Source organism: Lactuca virosa, chromosome 1 (assembly GCF_052849685.1).
Source record: "Lactuca virosa cultivar CGN04683 chromosome 1, Lactuca_virosa_CGN04683_v6, whole genome shotgun sequence".
In the NCBI taxonomy this organism is placed as follows: domain Eukaryota; kingdom Viridiplantae; phylum Streptophyta; class Magnoliopsida; order Asterales; family Asteraceae; genus Lactuca; species Lactuca virosa.
Window position 1 is genome coordinate 51,168,016 of NC_136426.1, and position 16,287 is coordinate 51,184,302.

The 16,287-nt window shown below is 37.7% G+C and overlaps 1 long non-coding RNA gene across 1 annotated transcript; it reads left to right on the top strand.

Moving 5' to 3' along the window:
• The first annotated feature begins 8,939 nt into the window (after window positions 1–8,939).
• LOC145104714 (uncharacterized) lies at window positions 8,940–15,951 on the top strand. Its single transcript, XR_013707151.1, has 2 exons — window positions 8,940–9,296; window positions 15,804–15,951. It is a non-coding gene; the product is annotated as an uncharacterized LOC145104714 (long non-coding RNA).
• The last annotated feature ends 336 nt before the right edge of the window (window positions 15,952–16,287 follow it).

Below are 16,287 nucleotides of genomic sequence, written 5' to 3' on the forward strand. Positions count from 1 at the left end.
AGTTCCTTAAGAAACTTAGCATATCTAGGAATCTGTGTAATAGCATCTAAAAGGGGGATATTGATTTCAACCTTTCGGAACATTGCCATGATTTCGTCATCTTCCCGTTCTCTCTTTGTACTTGTTAGCCTTGAAGGAAATGGAGATGGTGTGACTTTCACTTCGGTCTCTCTTGGTTTCTTTGAATCGGAAGTATTTTTCCTTTCCTCTTCTTTGACAGCTTCTTCCACCTCAATCTCTTTCTCTTCCTCTTCTTCATCCGACATCTTTGGACCTTCATAGCTTTTCCCACCTCTTAAGGTAATGGCACATGCGTTGTGTTTCGGGTTCTTCTCGGTTTGAGATGGTAGCTTGCCTTGTGATTCCATCTTACTCACGGATTGAGCAAGTTGTGAAACTTGTTGCTCCAAGCTTTTTATGCTTGCTTTCGTTTCTTGTTGGAAGCTTTGAGTGCTAGTGGCAAGGCTCTTGACAATATCTTCTAGTGACATGCTTGATGAACCCGCTTGTGGAGGTGGTTGTGGTGGATGCCTTGGCTGGAAATTTTGAGGTTGAAAAGGTGGTCTTTGTTGATTTTGAGGAAATGGTGGTCTTTGTTGGTATTGATGTGGTTGATTTGGTTGATAATTTCCCTGTTGATTTCCTCCCCAAGCTTGATTGTTGTTCCATCTTTGGTCATTTCGTGAGTGCTCAAATCCCCTTTGGTTTGACCCAGAATATCCTCCTAACGCATTTGCTTCCGCATAATCCTCGTCTTGAAGTTGTGGGCACATATCGGTTGGGTGCCCCACTTGAGTGCAAATACCGCACGGGCGGGGTGTGGGCTGCACACCTTTGTCTTTGGCTAGCATCATAACCACTTTAGTAAGCTCGGACAATTGAGCTTCAATTTGAGGAGTTTGGACTTCCTTTACACCTCGGGGTGCATCCGTGTACCATTCTTCATCATGACTTGAATGTTTAGAATCTTCAGCCATGTTTTTGATCAAGTTGCGGATTTCAGTAGGAGTTTTGTCGGGTAAAGATCCGCCACTGGAGGCATTAAGAAGCCTTCTTTCCATTGGAGTCATGCCTTCAATGAAATACTGGAGGAGCTGGTATTCGGTGATTCCATGCTTTGGGCATCGGGCACAAAGTTTCTTGAACCTTTCCCAGTATGTGTGAAAAGCTTCTCTCTTGTGTTGCTTGATTCCAATGATTTCCCTCCGTAGGGCTGAAGCTTTCATCTCGGGAAAGTACTTATCCAAAAACAACCTTGCAAGATCTACCCAAGTACTTACCGTCCCCGGTGGGAGGTCATAAAGCCAGTCTTTGGCTGCATCTTGCACTACGAAGGGGAATGCCCTAAGCTTGATTTGATCCTCCGTGACATTGTGTGGTTTCATGCCCACACATACAACATGGAACTCAGTGAGGAACTTGTGAGGATCTTCATTTTCCAAACCTCTAAAGGTAGGGAGTAGGTGGATGAGTCCGGATTTAAGTTCAAGATTTGTGGCTGCTGGATATTTGATGCAAAGAGGTTGTTGAGTAACCTCTTGCCTCGACCATTGACGGAGAGTTTGCTCGGGTGGTGGGTTTGGAGGTGGATTCCCTCCATGGTTATCTCCCATGGTATGAGTAGGAATTGAGGTTTCTGTGGGTGTAGTGTTTGGGATGTTATGAGTAGGTGAAGAGAGTGGGGTGGTATTTATGGGTGAGGATGGTTGAGATGATGATGAGGGGTTTTCTGTTTTGGATGCGGACACACTTGAGAGGGGTATATCCTCCCAAATGTTGATGACCAGAGGGGTAGATGATGAAGAAGTTCCGGAAACCGGTTGCCTCTTACGAAGCTTTGCTTGCTTCCATAGCTTCTTTGCAGTCTTCTCTATCTCCAAGTTAATTGGCAATGGTGTACCTGTACGGAAAGATCTAGGCATAAACAATTAGTAACATCGTGTCCCTGGCAACGGCGCCAATTTGTTAGGCGTGTCAAACCCAACAAATAAAGGGGTACGATAGACTCCAAATACACTGCTTTAATGCACTAAAAATATAGTACAAGGCAAGCAGGGTCGAACCACAGAGACACGGGATAAAAGTCTATACCTCTTTGCGCAAGGTACTTTGGTTACAAAGGGGGATTTGTTTGCAAAAGTCAAATAATGAAAATAACAATCACCTTTGAAACATGCAGAAAAATGAAATAGATTTGTAAACAAGTTGTAAAAGTGCTTCCAGTTCTAGTTCTCAATGTTGTCATTTAACCTGATTATGACTTGATGGAATTTGTAATTACTATTCTAAGTTGGTACTGAAAGATATTAGCACGCTCTAATACCTCTCGCTTGCCAAATTATCTAACCAAAATACGCTATTTGACTAGACCTAGCTTTACTAATTCAACCTAAACACGCTCTTAGATTGTATTGAAAAACTGCATTAAGTTTTGTACAAGCTTCCCAACAATGTTCATTTCTTCTCATACGCTCGAAAGTGTGAAAACATGTGATAAATGTTCTACAATAAGAAAACCTATTGTTTGTTACCAACCATTAACTTTATAGAACGATTAGGTGCCCTAAAAGTTAATTAACTACACAAAAATTCAATTCATGAAAGTGGCCAATCAAACACAAATCAAATTTAAGGATTCTAGTTTAAACAAGAACATAATCACTAGAATAGAATCACAAATCAAACATCAAATCATATGCTTCAAGTCAAGCAATCAACATGTTTTGAACAAGAACTAGAAACTAGGGTTTCTTAGCCACACATGACTAAGAACAAATCACAAGAACAAAAGATGGAAATAATGTGTGATTACAACTTACAAAATGCTAGAAATAATGTTTCCAAATGATTATTGATCAATCCCTTGCAATAACCTTCAAATTCCCTTCTCAAAATATGCTCTGATATGTTGTGTATGTCCCCAAATGACCCAATTTCCCGTAATATGAAAAATAGAAAAACTGCCAAAAGTTAGTTTTCTTGGGTCGAACACGGCCCGTGTTCAGCATAGGGCAAAAAGGACACGGCCCGTGTTCAGCTTGGTCAACAACTTTCCTTTTGGTCAACACGGACCGTGTTGATTTTGCAGTGTCAATCCAACACGGCCCGTGTACCCTTCTGACTCCGACTCCCAACTTGATTTTTTTCAACTTTTTCGTTCTTCGCCCGATCATCCCGAAATCTTTACCAATGCTTCCCGGCACCTCCCAAAGCGCATTCCAAGCTCCGGTTTACCTGAAAAAGACATGAAAGTGTGCAAATAAGGTTGTTCTAGAGACTAACATGAATATGATGAAAAGCAAGAAAATGGAAGAACAATTATGCTAAATAGATGCATGAAATGGGACTAAAAGGTGTGCAAAAAGGGTGCACAAAATGCACCTAACACGTACGTTCTTCAGACCAAAACCCTAGTTTAAGGGTTTTTCACCCTATATAATCCCCTTTATGGCCCATGGCCTTCACCCTCATCAGCCTCCGCCTGAGAAAATGTCCCTCTAGCTAACCCTAAGTGAGAAGAGTGCATCTTGAGCTCATTTTTGTGTTTTGGTGGTATTCTAGAAGAAGAAGAAGAAGAAGAAGAAGAAGAAGAAGAAGAAGGTGGTGGGAAGACTTTGGAGCTTGGGAGCAACTTGGATCTGGGATTTTCTCCTTTCTAGCAACCTCCAGGAGGTAAAAAAGCTCCTAGCTTGATCATATTATCTTATAGATGTATCCATTTCTTCATTTAGGGCATTTTTGGTCCCAACTATGATGATTCTTGAGCATGACATGCTCTTAATCAAATAAGTCATCCTTTCATACACAATGCGGGGTCTTGAGTCATAAAAATGTGGTCTTGATGCTTAGTTCTTCCCCATGCATGCTCTAGAAGGTCTTAAGGTGTTAAGAAGTTGGGATTTTGTGTATTAAGAACTTAATGGGCATGCAAAGTCATAAAGTTGGAAACTTTATGACTCTTCATGGTATTTTGGCCTCGTAGAGCGGTCGAGATAGATTGTAGGCCCTACGAAGCGGTCCAGTTAGGCTGGCTGCTCATATTGTATGCTTGTTTGTTTAGGTGGTGTGTTGGTACTTTGGGGGAACTCACTAAGCTTTGGCTTACGGTTTTAGTTTATCGTTTTGGGTACTTCATAGGATCGTGGGAAGGCAAAGGCGTGATCGTACACAACTTCCTGTTTTATGTCTCCGGGTTTTGGAAAAACTCTTATTTGAAATAATGCTTTTGAAACAATGACTCTTTTTGTAAACAATATTGATTTATGGTTTGTTTTGAAAATTTTAAATTTATTGTGATTTTTGAAGTGTTACACCAAGAGCTCATCCCAACCCAAACATGGAGGAAATGGGTAGAAACCTAGATCTGACATGATATAATGAGAAATGAAAGATCTTGAAGACTTACAAAATTCTAGAAATAACACAAAATGATGAAGGCGGGTTTTCTTGCTTGGAAAAAGCACCAAGGACCCCTTATTCTTTTTCAAGATACAAAACCCCACAAAAGCTTCACAAATCAATAATGGAGGCTAAGGTTGCATTGATGGTGAAAGGGAGGTGATGAAGGCTAGGGGTGAGCATTTGGACAGGTGGACCGGACCGTTTTTTGGACCCCTGGGCAGGTTCTCGGTTCTAGGAATCCATCAAAACCGGTCCGGTTTTTTCCCCGGTCCGGTCTGGTTTTTACCGGGTTTAGAACCGGTTGGGCCCGATTTAAAAAAAATTGTAATCTGTGAAAGTTGTTAAACAACCATAACTCATTCGTTTTAAGTCGGATTGATACGCGGTTTTTTCCAACGTTTAATTTACAGTTTGTAGATGAATTTAGACTATAAATTTGTTGATTTTGGTATTATATTCAATGTGTTACACTCTTTCAAAGTTGAGCTATCAAAGCTGAAAATTTTCAACTTTTCAGCAACATTTTTAAAATTTAATTTGTAATCTATGAAAAGCCATAACTCATTCGTTTCAAGTCGGAATGACACACGATTTTTTCCAAAGTTTAATTTACTGTTTGTAGATGAGTTTAAACTATAATTTTGTTGATTTTGGTATTATATTCATTGAGTTACAGTCTTTCAAAGTTGAGCTATCAAAGCTGAAAATTTTCAGCTTTTCAGCAAGATTTTTAAAATTTTGTAATCTGTTATATTTGTTAAACGGCCGTAACTCATTCGTTTTAAGTCGGATTGACTTGAGGTTTTTTCCAACATTTATTTAACAGTTTGTAGATGAATTTAGACTATAATTTTGTTGATTTTGGTATTATATTCAGTGAGTTACAATCCTTCAAAGTTGAGCTATCAAAGCTGAAATATTTCAGCTTTTTAACTATTATTTTAGACTATAATTCTGAATTTTATGTATTTTTGAAAGATAAATTATATGAAAGGTATCTTGGTGACCTTGATTTATATGTTAGTTGTTTTTATTTGGAAAATAATTTTGCAAGTTATAATATTATACATCAAGGTAGATTAGTTATGCATGAAACGGAAACATAATCATTTTTATAAGTTGTATCGTATCAAACCCAACAACATATTCGTTTTAACGTGTTCTATCAAAGCCAAAAACTTATTTTAACGACTTATACTCTATGCAATTAAAGTTGTACCGGTCCAAACGAGTCAAAGAATTGGAAAACCCGGACACGGACACGGACACGGACACGACTCATCCAGTCCGGTTCGGTCCAAATGCTCACCCCTAATTGAGGCTGAGGGTGTGAAAACCCTAGCCATCACATCCATTAAATAAGGCTCAAAACCCGGAAAGAATTAGGGTTTGCACCCTAGCGGTCACCATGTCGAGGCCAACCTTTTACCATGTTGTGGTGCATAAAAATGGTATGTGTTTCTCCAGCCATGGCCACGTCGTGGTGCATCCTTCTCCATGTTGTGGCCTTTCACAAAATTACAAGTTTGTCCTTTTAATTTCTATAAACATAATAAAAAGTATACTTGGAACTGGATGTTACATTTCTCATCATACTATGTAGGACAGTGGGTGTCGATATATGCTTGATGTATGCGTAGCTAATTGTTGTATGGTTACATGCTTGTTGGGCTTGGCTTGCGTGATTAAAATTGACTTGTTAGACTAGGATCATTATTTGTGTAGTATGTGGTATTTTGAGGAACTCACTAAGCTTTGTACTTACGATTTCAAGTTTTAGAATGTTTCAGGTTGTTCCGGTAGCAATGGGAGCGACTTGATTGCATTGCATCCATTGGAGATTTTCACATTTTATGACTTCTGTTTTAATACTCTGATATTTGGTTTTGGAATTGATAAACTTATATTTCGGTTATCTTTTAGTTTGGAATATTTTATTTCTATTAAATATGAAAATTTTATTCAGTAATTTGGGACCTTTTTTTTTTTTTTGAAAAGCTCATAGTTTGACAAGTGTTTTCAAAATAACTATTAAAATCAAAAAATAGAAACATATAAAGTTTTTTTTTCATGTTTAATCCGTAAAAAACCTCAACATATATAGTATTTTACGGTGTTGCAAAAATCAGCATTGGCGGCCGATTAATCGTTTGACGGTCTTGAACCGATTACGATTTGGGTGCTTGACGGAAATTGGTCAAAATCGGTCAAACTCAGGCTTGGTGGTCCTTGCGGTCATAGTCGAGAAATATTTAAAAAATTCAAAATTTTAATTTTCAAATAGTACACAAAAATTTTAAAATTTCAAATTTTTAAGAATTCAAATATTAAAATATTATACTAAAGACAAAATTGCAAGAATGTTCCATGTGGTATGTCAAAACTAGCATGCTTGGGCCAAAACGGTTTAGGCTAGCATCAATGGTCCAAAAGTATCATTTTCTTGCAAGTTTGGTCCAATTTGGTTTGAATTTTTTTGTAAAGACGATTTTGCCCTTATTATTTAATTTTCCATTTTTGTTTTATTACCAGTAATTAAAAAACAATTAAAAATTAAACCAAAATAAAATACTATTTATCTCTTTCTCTCTCTCCCTCCCTCTCTCTCTCTCTCTCTCTTTCTCTCTCTTTCCCTCTCCCTCTCTCGCTCTCTCTCTGGGTTTAATATTACCACAAACAAAATTAACACATGTTTGGAAAACAAAATTAACACATGTTTGGAAGTGGATTTGCAAAACGAAGAACCTTCACTTTTATCTATTTTATTCAATTTATTAGATTAACTTTATAAATGTTCCAGACTCTAAACACACATACATAGTTACACATATATCAAGATCAATTTGATTTAAACAAAGAAAACTAAGCTCAATCTCATTAGTTTTGAAGTCGATTAGAACTAAAAACATACACACACAAATATAAATATGAATCTCAAGAACACTCATTTTTTTCCTGAGTTCAAGAACAAGAACATCACATTCACAAACCCATAAATCATTCACGAACCTAGAAATCATTTTTTCTGATCTAATGAAGTGCCCTTCAGCACCACCTGAATCGACATCAAGAAATATTTCAAACAAACCTAACAACAACAATCGAGATAGAAGAAGAAGAAGGAAAGAAACATAACAAACGCAACAATAACAAATCTCAACCCTAGATCACGATTTTAGTTGTTTTCTTTGGCACATTCACTCAAAACGGCCACTGGACGAACAAAGTTGGGGATTTCCGACCCTCTTAGAAAGAGAAAGCTTAGGAGAGAGATGAACAATCGATGAAATCCCTAAGGAGAGTTATGGCTCTAAAAATTGTCGCCTGAAGCACAACCACCACCACCTAAAGCCGGTAGGAGGGAGTTTAAGAGACACAGGCGAAGACGAAAAGAGACAGAAACGTAGATCGGATATCAGAGCTACAACCCTTCACAAACGTAGATCAAACAGATATGGCGCCGTCATAAAACCCTTCGTCGGAGAAGGCAAAGGGACGTCTCTAATGGTGGAAAACGTCATCACCTTCGTCGGATGAATAGATCTGGATTCCACTTTGATCTTTTAGGAAAGCTCCGACAGAGATGGCAGATTTGAGGGTAATGAGTGCTTGTGGGCGACTGAGAAGACGGAGATGGCAGATTTGCGGGTAAGAGACGTGTCTCCGGTGGATGTGCAATTTTCCGGTGAATGAAGATTGAGCACATCTAAGAGAAAATGGAAGTGTGGGAAGAAGATGAATAGGTCGAGTCTTGGAGAGAGAGAGAGAGAGAGAGAGAGAGAGAGAGATTTTATTTTTGTTATATTTTTAATTGTTTTTTAGTTGCAGGTAATAAAACAAAAATGAAAAATTAAATAATAAGGGCAAAATTGTCTTTACAAAAAAGTTCAAACCAAATTAGACCAAACATGCAAGAAAATGAAACTTTTGGACCATTGATGCTAGCCCAAACCGTTTTGGCTCAAACATGCTAGTTTTGGCATACCACATGGACCATTCTTGCAATTTTGTCTATATTAAAATTTTCAAAATTTCAAAATTTCAAAATTTTAAGTTTTCAAATACTTGATTTTTTAGGAAATATTAATTTTTTAAATAATTTTTTTCTAATTATTTAGGGTCCCCGATTAATAACCGATTAATCTCTGCCTAGTCAGATTAATTGCTTATTGTCAGTTGACCGTCAAGCTACCGCCGAACGATTTTTACAACCTTGGTATTTTATGATATTTATATAGGAAAAAAACCATTACATTTATTTAATGTTTTTTATTTAAAAGTAAGATTATTTTTTTTAATATTGTTTCAATCATAGAAACAAATATATATTTTTCGAATACTCATGAAATACATGAATTCTCGAGTGATTTACAAATTACAAGTAAGAACTTTGAAGGCCTCGGCTGAGCTTATTTATCGGACGTACTTCTTCTCTGCTTGCAAGTTGCAAGTTTCAATAAATGTCACAAATGGGCTCCAACTTCATTTAATCCAGAAGTTAGCCCAGACTGGTGTTTTACTGTTGTAAATCGACTAAATTGCCCCACTTCTATTTTCATGTACTCTTTTCTATTCTGTACACTCTTCTCTCTTCGTCACACTAGAAATCCTCAACAACCCTGCAACACAACCGCCGATAAAAACCACCGCCGCGATGGAGAGGAAGTAAGTCAGAATCCTAGACGATGATTTGAATGGAGATGGAGTCGGAGCTTCGTACCTGCACATTAATGAGGTTTCCGTTCGGATCGATGGTGAGTGGTGAACACTGAACAGAGGGAAGCGCAGTGGAGGAATTGCAATCTAGGGGCGGAGATTCTCTGCTCAATTTGACGCCAGTGTTGTTGATCTTGTTGATTGACATGATTTGCACCAAATTAATCTGTCGTCTAAAGGTAATATTTCCGTGTTCATATATTTTATGGAAGTATTCACGTATCAGTTGGAATTAAATTATCTCCGAATGATTTGATGATAATCCAGAAAGAAGTCGTGTTCGATTAACAGTTCAATACAAGTAGCAAGTTTACTCCAAAATGTTGCTGCGTTTAATCGACATATGTCAAAAACAGTAGTTGATTTGCCAATTCAAATAGTTGGTTTATGTTTTTCAAAAAATTCAAACAGAGTAGAATGATCATTAAAACGGTATAACTGTGAGATAAACAGATTTTGCTCTGTTACATCGAAGCAAGTAAATTTTGCTCTAAATTTCACCCAATTAAGTAGATTAAGTTGAATCTCACCTGCAATCTTCATATGATGAAATTTCGCATTCTTGAATATTAAATTGAAGCAAGTAAACAATGCCATGTCATCATTGTCCGATAACACAAAATATGGACTATGGAGATTGCCCCCTCAATATCTAGACATGAAGGCTACTTGAAATTGCAATATAATTTTATAAACTTACTAGTTGTATAGCCCGCGGTATGATTTTAATGTAAGGTTTGGATTTTTACATAAAGTAGTTACATGTGAGAAATATTAATGGTCGAGAGTTGGATATAACTTTTAAGTTTGAGACATTCATTTGGCTATTATAATTATTGCTAAACATTAGTTTACTAATCTTCAATCTTTCAATTTTTACAAAAGATCATCTCCTAAACCATATTGACAATGTTACACATTCAAATCTGGCAAACTTAGAAAAATTGATCAGGTTATTAATTTAAGGGTTATGTTAATGTAAATTTTGAATTTTATGTATATTTGTTACCTGTGAGAAATATTAATGTGTAATGTGTAAGTCGGGAACGAGATCTAAATTTTCATTGTGAACTGAGACTAAATTAATGAAACTTCTCATTTAAAAAACAAAATTTACAATTTATATCTAACAAAGTAGAGATTACAACTATCTATAATAATAATTTTTTGTATATTTTCAATATGATAATAAATTAGTAGAGACATCCAATCATATATATGTTAACAAAGAAATAAAAGGAAAACAAGAAAATTTAATATCGTTCGATCAATGTGATATATGTCCACGATCAGGAACCGAGATCTCTTTTATTAGTCGACTGTCTCAAAAGTGATTATATTGGGAACCCTAATTACGAGTAATTATAACCAAAAACCCTAACAATTATTGGGTCGGGCAGAAACATTTATCCCTTCGATTTCACCATTTGATTGTTTTCACTTCAATCGGGTTGGGTCATTTATCAACAAGTTCACAAGATGCAATGAGCACCGAAAAAAACTAAGTGTAAGAGGACAAATTGTTGTAGCAAGATAGGAACGAACCTAGGAAAGTAGAGGACGTACATTCCCTCTCCAAGGGCATAGACGTAATGGAATCCCAAAAAAAAGCTTTTGAAAACTCATAATATAATTTGAATTTTAAATTTAATTATTTATATATAATAGACTCTGTTAACTTTCGTTGTGGATCTGTCAGTAGATGAGACTCGGTAGTGTGCCTATTTTTCTTATTATGAAGTATTAAAATAATTAATAAATTATTAAAATATTTAAATATGGTGTTATAGGAATTTCTAATTTGTCCGAGACTAAATCCATAAAAATTCATTATTTTGTAAGGACAAAACTTCACAAATGGTCCCTGTGGTTTGTCAAAAATTGTCATTTTGCTCCAAAAAGATTTGGACTAGCACCAGAGGTCCAAACTTTTCATTTTTTTACGAGTTTGGTCCAATTTACTATTAACTTTTTCATAATGATGATTTTGCTCTTAATTTTTCTTTTTCATTTTTTTTATTATTTATAAGATTTTTTTAGATTAAAAGAAAAAAGAATAAAGATAAAAGAAAATTTTCCTTTTCTATTTAATTTATATAATTTTTATAATAGAAAAAATAAAAAATAAAACTCTCTCTCTCTCTCTCTCTCTCTCTCTCTCTCTCTCTCTCTCTCTCTCTCTCTCTCTCTCTCTCTCTCTCTCTCTCTCTCTCGGGACATGTGAGAAGAAAATCACCCCCCAAACACCCCCATTCTCTTCTTCCTTGTCTCTTTTCATTTCATCTGCAACTTAAACAATACACATAATCCACCCAATACACACTTCAATTTGATCTCCCTTCTTCGTTCGTCATTTTCTATGTTTTTTGTTAGGTTAAAAAGCTTAAATCAGCTTCAATTAGAAAAGCATAGAGTGCAAGACCTAGAAAGATCCCCAAATTAGGAATGATGAAACACAACAACGAACCTTGAATTGGGGAGTCTCACTTTGATTTGAAGACGCTGGAGCCGGTATGGTAGGTTTTCCGAACAGTTGAATTGGTATCAGATAATGTCCGACGAAGTGGGTATCCTAGCGGCGGCAAGGTGCTAGATCGGCCCTGCCCTCCTTCCTCTCACCTACAGATCGACTTTGAACAAATTCGAGGGAGAGGGTGAATCAAATTCGAGGAAACACAGCAGGTGGCATGTGGAGATGATGGTTTCCGAGTCTGAAATAGTGAGAAAGATTGAGGGGGACAACCGGTCTCCGACGAATTCCTTTGTGGTTTTACTCCTCATCGACGACGACTAACAAATCAGAAGGATCAAGCCGTATCAGCAGTCGATCGTTGGGTGTTTGGCAGGTATTGATGAGCAGAAAGAAAGGAAAAATAAAAAGGATGAGGGATGTGCCTTTTTCGGTGGCCTTCATCTCCGCTTTGGTCATCTACGGGGTTGTAGAGATCAAAGGGGATCACATAAATCGAAATAGGGGTTTGGGGTTTGCTAATCGACAGTGAAGGGAAATTGCCTCCTCTTTAGTGACCGGAGACTCCATCTCCGATGGCAGGGGTCACCCGAGAGAGAGAGAGAGAGAGATTTTTTTTTCTGTTATAAAAATTATATAAATTAAATAGAAAATGAAAATTTTCTTTTTTCTTTTAATCTGAAAAAATATTTAAATAATAAAAAAATGAAAAAGAAAAAAGTAAGGGCAATATCGTCATTATGAAAAAGTTAATAGTAATTTGGACCAAACTTGCAAAAAAATGAAACGTTTGGACCTCTGGTGCTAGTCCAAACTTTTTTGTACCAAAATGGCAATTTTTGACAAACCACAGGGACCATTTGTGCAGTTTTGTCTTTTATAAGTGTGTAACAAAATAAATTCTTTTGGACTAAATCCAAAAAGACAAAACTGCACAAATGATCTCTGTGGTTAGCTGAAAATTGCCACTTTGGTCCAAAAAAGTTTGGACTAGCACCAGAGGTCCAAACTTTTCATTTTGTTGCAAGTTTGATCCAATTTGCTTTGAACTTTTTTATAATGATGATTTTACCCTTACCTTTTACTTTTTCAATTTTATTTATTTATTTAAATATTTGACTGGTTAAAAAAATAAACAGAATTTAAAAGAAAAGACAAAACACACACTCTCCCCCCCCCCCATAAATGACCACTTCCTTTTCTCTCTCTCATTTTCTTTTCTTCCCCTCGTTGCTGCTTCATTCCCTGACCACTGACGACACCAAGAAATACCCCAACACCATCGAGGACCACCTTGCTCCACAACGTCACCACCGCAGCTGCCCACCACCCTCTACTCCCCCACTTCCTTTACCGATCAAACCCAACCCAACTCCCTTCCCTTCTCTTCGTTCTCGCCGGAAGGAAAGCAAAACAGGAGGCAGCAAGGGTAGCAACGAGGACGAACCGAGAATGGGGGTGGCGCTAAATAGATCTGAAAAATCGATCAAACTTCAACCAATGATCTGAATGGATCTGAAAAACCAATATGAATAGATCTGAAAATCGATTCACAGATCTGTTGTAATCGATAGTGGGGCTCGACGCAAGAATATAAAGAGAGAGAGAGAGAGAGAGAGAGAGAGAGAGAGAGAGAAAGAGAGAGAGTGGTAGTGGCTTACCAATGGCAAAAAATGGTGGTGGTGTCAAGAGGTTGATGGTGTCCAACGGGATTCCACAGCAGCGGCGACGGAGGGCGGCGATGGCAGCCCTGCTGCTTTTACTTTCCTGTTCCGACGGATTTAACTAGAGGGAAGGAGAAGGAAAGGGTTGTGGGTGGTGAGTTGATCGGCGATGGCTGGAGGGTAGATTAGTGGTGGCAGCGGGGATTTTCTGGTGGTCCCTGGTGGTTTCTGGTGGCCTCACTATCGGTAGCTGGTTGTCGGAACTCCTTAGCAGCAGTTCGGTGGTGGCTATGGGTGGTCCTTGGTGGCTGCTATTCACGGTCCAAGGTGGAGGTTGGTGATGTTTGTTCTAACAATGGTGGACGTGTGTGGATTTAAGGTGATCGTGGGTATTAGTCTGTGACAACCCAGAGCTGCCATCTTGTATACCTAGTCAACTCAACCAATGTTAAACCCGTATCCGTTGTCTTCTAACACCATTTAAGGGTTCATTTAAGCATTCTAAGCTTGATTGTAGCCGAGATTGAGGTTAGGAATGAGTCAACAAGTCGTATAGTGACAAAATCGGGCCATACACACCTTTAGGAGGAGTGTACGGCCGTACACATGGGTATGCGGCCGCACACCCCCCTTATGGCAGCACACCCACCCTTATATAAAGGGTAGACCCCTTTCCTTTCATTCCTTTCACTCCTTGGCAGCACACCACACCATTTCTCTCAAGCTTCTTCAACCGCGAACCCTCCAAAGCTTCAAAAACGTGAGTAATCCATCCTTTAGCTTGTTGTGCTTGAAGAACCTCTTGAACTAAGCCTTGAATCATCATGTCCCGTCATGTTCTTCACCCCTTTGAAGGAGTGCGGCCGCACACCCCCATAAGGTGGTCGCACACTCCTAAAAGACACTCCAAAGTAAGAGTTTGACTTCTACCTTCGAGTTGGACATGACCCTAGCCTTGCTGCACCTTAAAGTCGGCATTTTGGACACAAACATGAAGGGTGTACGACCGCACACCCCTGTGTACGGCAACACATACCTTTGTGCGGCAGCACACTCCTTTGTGCGACCACACACACGCACCTTAGGACCACAAACCCACTTCTATGACCCTTAACTTGCACTACAACCAAGTAAAGACCTAGAACACTTCATGGATGCAAGTATGAACCTTGAAAACACCTCAAAGACACCTTCCCACATGAGTGTACGGCCGCACACCCATGGCCGCACACACCTTTAAGGTGGCCATACACCCTCCGTACTCAGTCCTATAAGGTTCTAACACTTAGTGCAAGTAGTTCCAAGTCCCTAGAGTGGTTCCCCATCATATCTAGTAGCAAAATACCTTCATTTGACTCCTTTATGTGTCATTACATATTAATTAGGATCAAATCGTGTTCAAGGTTTCACTTGACACTCAGCTTCCGTGTCGATCCTTCAATCAAACCACTTGTTCGAGGTGAGTTCATACCCCTACGCTTTTCCGAGTTTTTTATGTTTTCAGGGGGGAATACAAGCAAAAGAACAAGAAATCTTGGGCTCAAAATATATTATTTTGTTTAAGATAATTATATTTTCAATAAACTTTGAACATGGAAAACAGTTTTACCAAATGGGTCAAGAAATCAACTAGCAGAAACAGTTTTCAAAACTAAGGCAATGAACTTATGAACCATGAAGTAAAAGATATCATTTTATAAAGGATTCATGTTAATTACAAAAAAGGTTTTCAGCATTGTTACTTGTAAATTTGTTAGTCTAAGTTGGAGACACGTCCTTGGTAACACTCACCACCGAAACAGAGTGTAGGACTAGTACTTATGACCAGAATCTCTTGTAGGGAGAGCGTGACTGTTGTGTATAGATCTATACGGGACTGACTATCCCGCACCTCGCTGCTAGCTACAGTGGGACCGGCAGGTCTACGGGTGACAAAGTCATAAAGGATATTGGCCCCGATACGTGTCATATCAAGTTAATGTATGGTTATAAAACTCGCAATGTAGATAACAACGATTTACTTACGTAATAATGGATCGAGTGAACTAACCTCAGAGTAATAACCAATTGATTACTAGAGGGTAATAATAATACCTTCAGGATTTAGTTCACCACGTTTTATTAGTTTTATTTATGTAACAAGGCTAACATACCTCACTGGGAGTAACCAGGGTTTTTCAAAGGAAACTACGTTTAACGATATAAGTATGGTAGATACTTGTACACTTCATTTTAGAACGGATAATCAACAACCTACTTTTAGGGAAAATATAGGATTTTCCAGGATAAAACGGTATTTTCATAAACGGATGGTTTAACATTGAACTAATGGATATTCATATTCATTCCATGACTCCTTGGATTGTACGTATCTGTATGAATCCGGAAGTCATGGAAGGAATGAGTTTCAAACATGCTTTTCATAAGAAAATATGAGATTTTCTTGAGGAACACTTTTCAAAATGATCAAAGAACATTTTCCACCAAAACTAAATGCTTATGAACTCACCAACTTTATGTTGATATTCTTTCAAAACTGCTTGTATTCTCAGGGAATTAGTAGACAGGTACTTCCAGGAGCTCGGAGAAGTCGAAGCGTTAGAGTCACGTCTTTCTATTTTACTTTTGATATGAACAAAACTATGTATTAAGACAATGTAAACCTTTTTCATATATGTATTCAATGTCTGGTTGTGTTTACTATGTTTGCTATGATACAATTGTTGTGATACTACGCATGACGTCCTTCGCCCCAGAACGATTCCGCCGTTCCGGTTTTGGGGTGTGACATAGTCCAAGAACAACAAACAAGAATCTGTTCTCTTTCACTCTATAATTTATGCAATTTCTTGTCATACCAAAAGCAATCATCTACACTAACTCAATGAGAGAGAGAGAGAGAGAGAGAGAGAGAGATTTTTATTTTTATTTTTATTTTCTTGTTTTCGAGATAGAGAGATTTATTTTTATTTTTATTTTCTTGTTTTTTTTTAAATCAGAAAATCAGAAAAAAGAAATAAGAAAAAAGAGAAAATC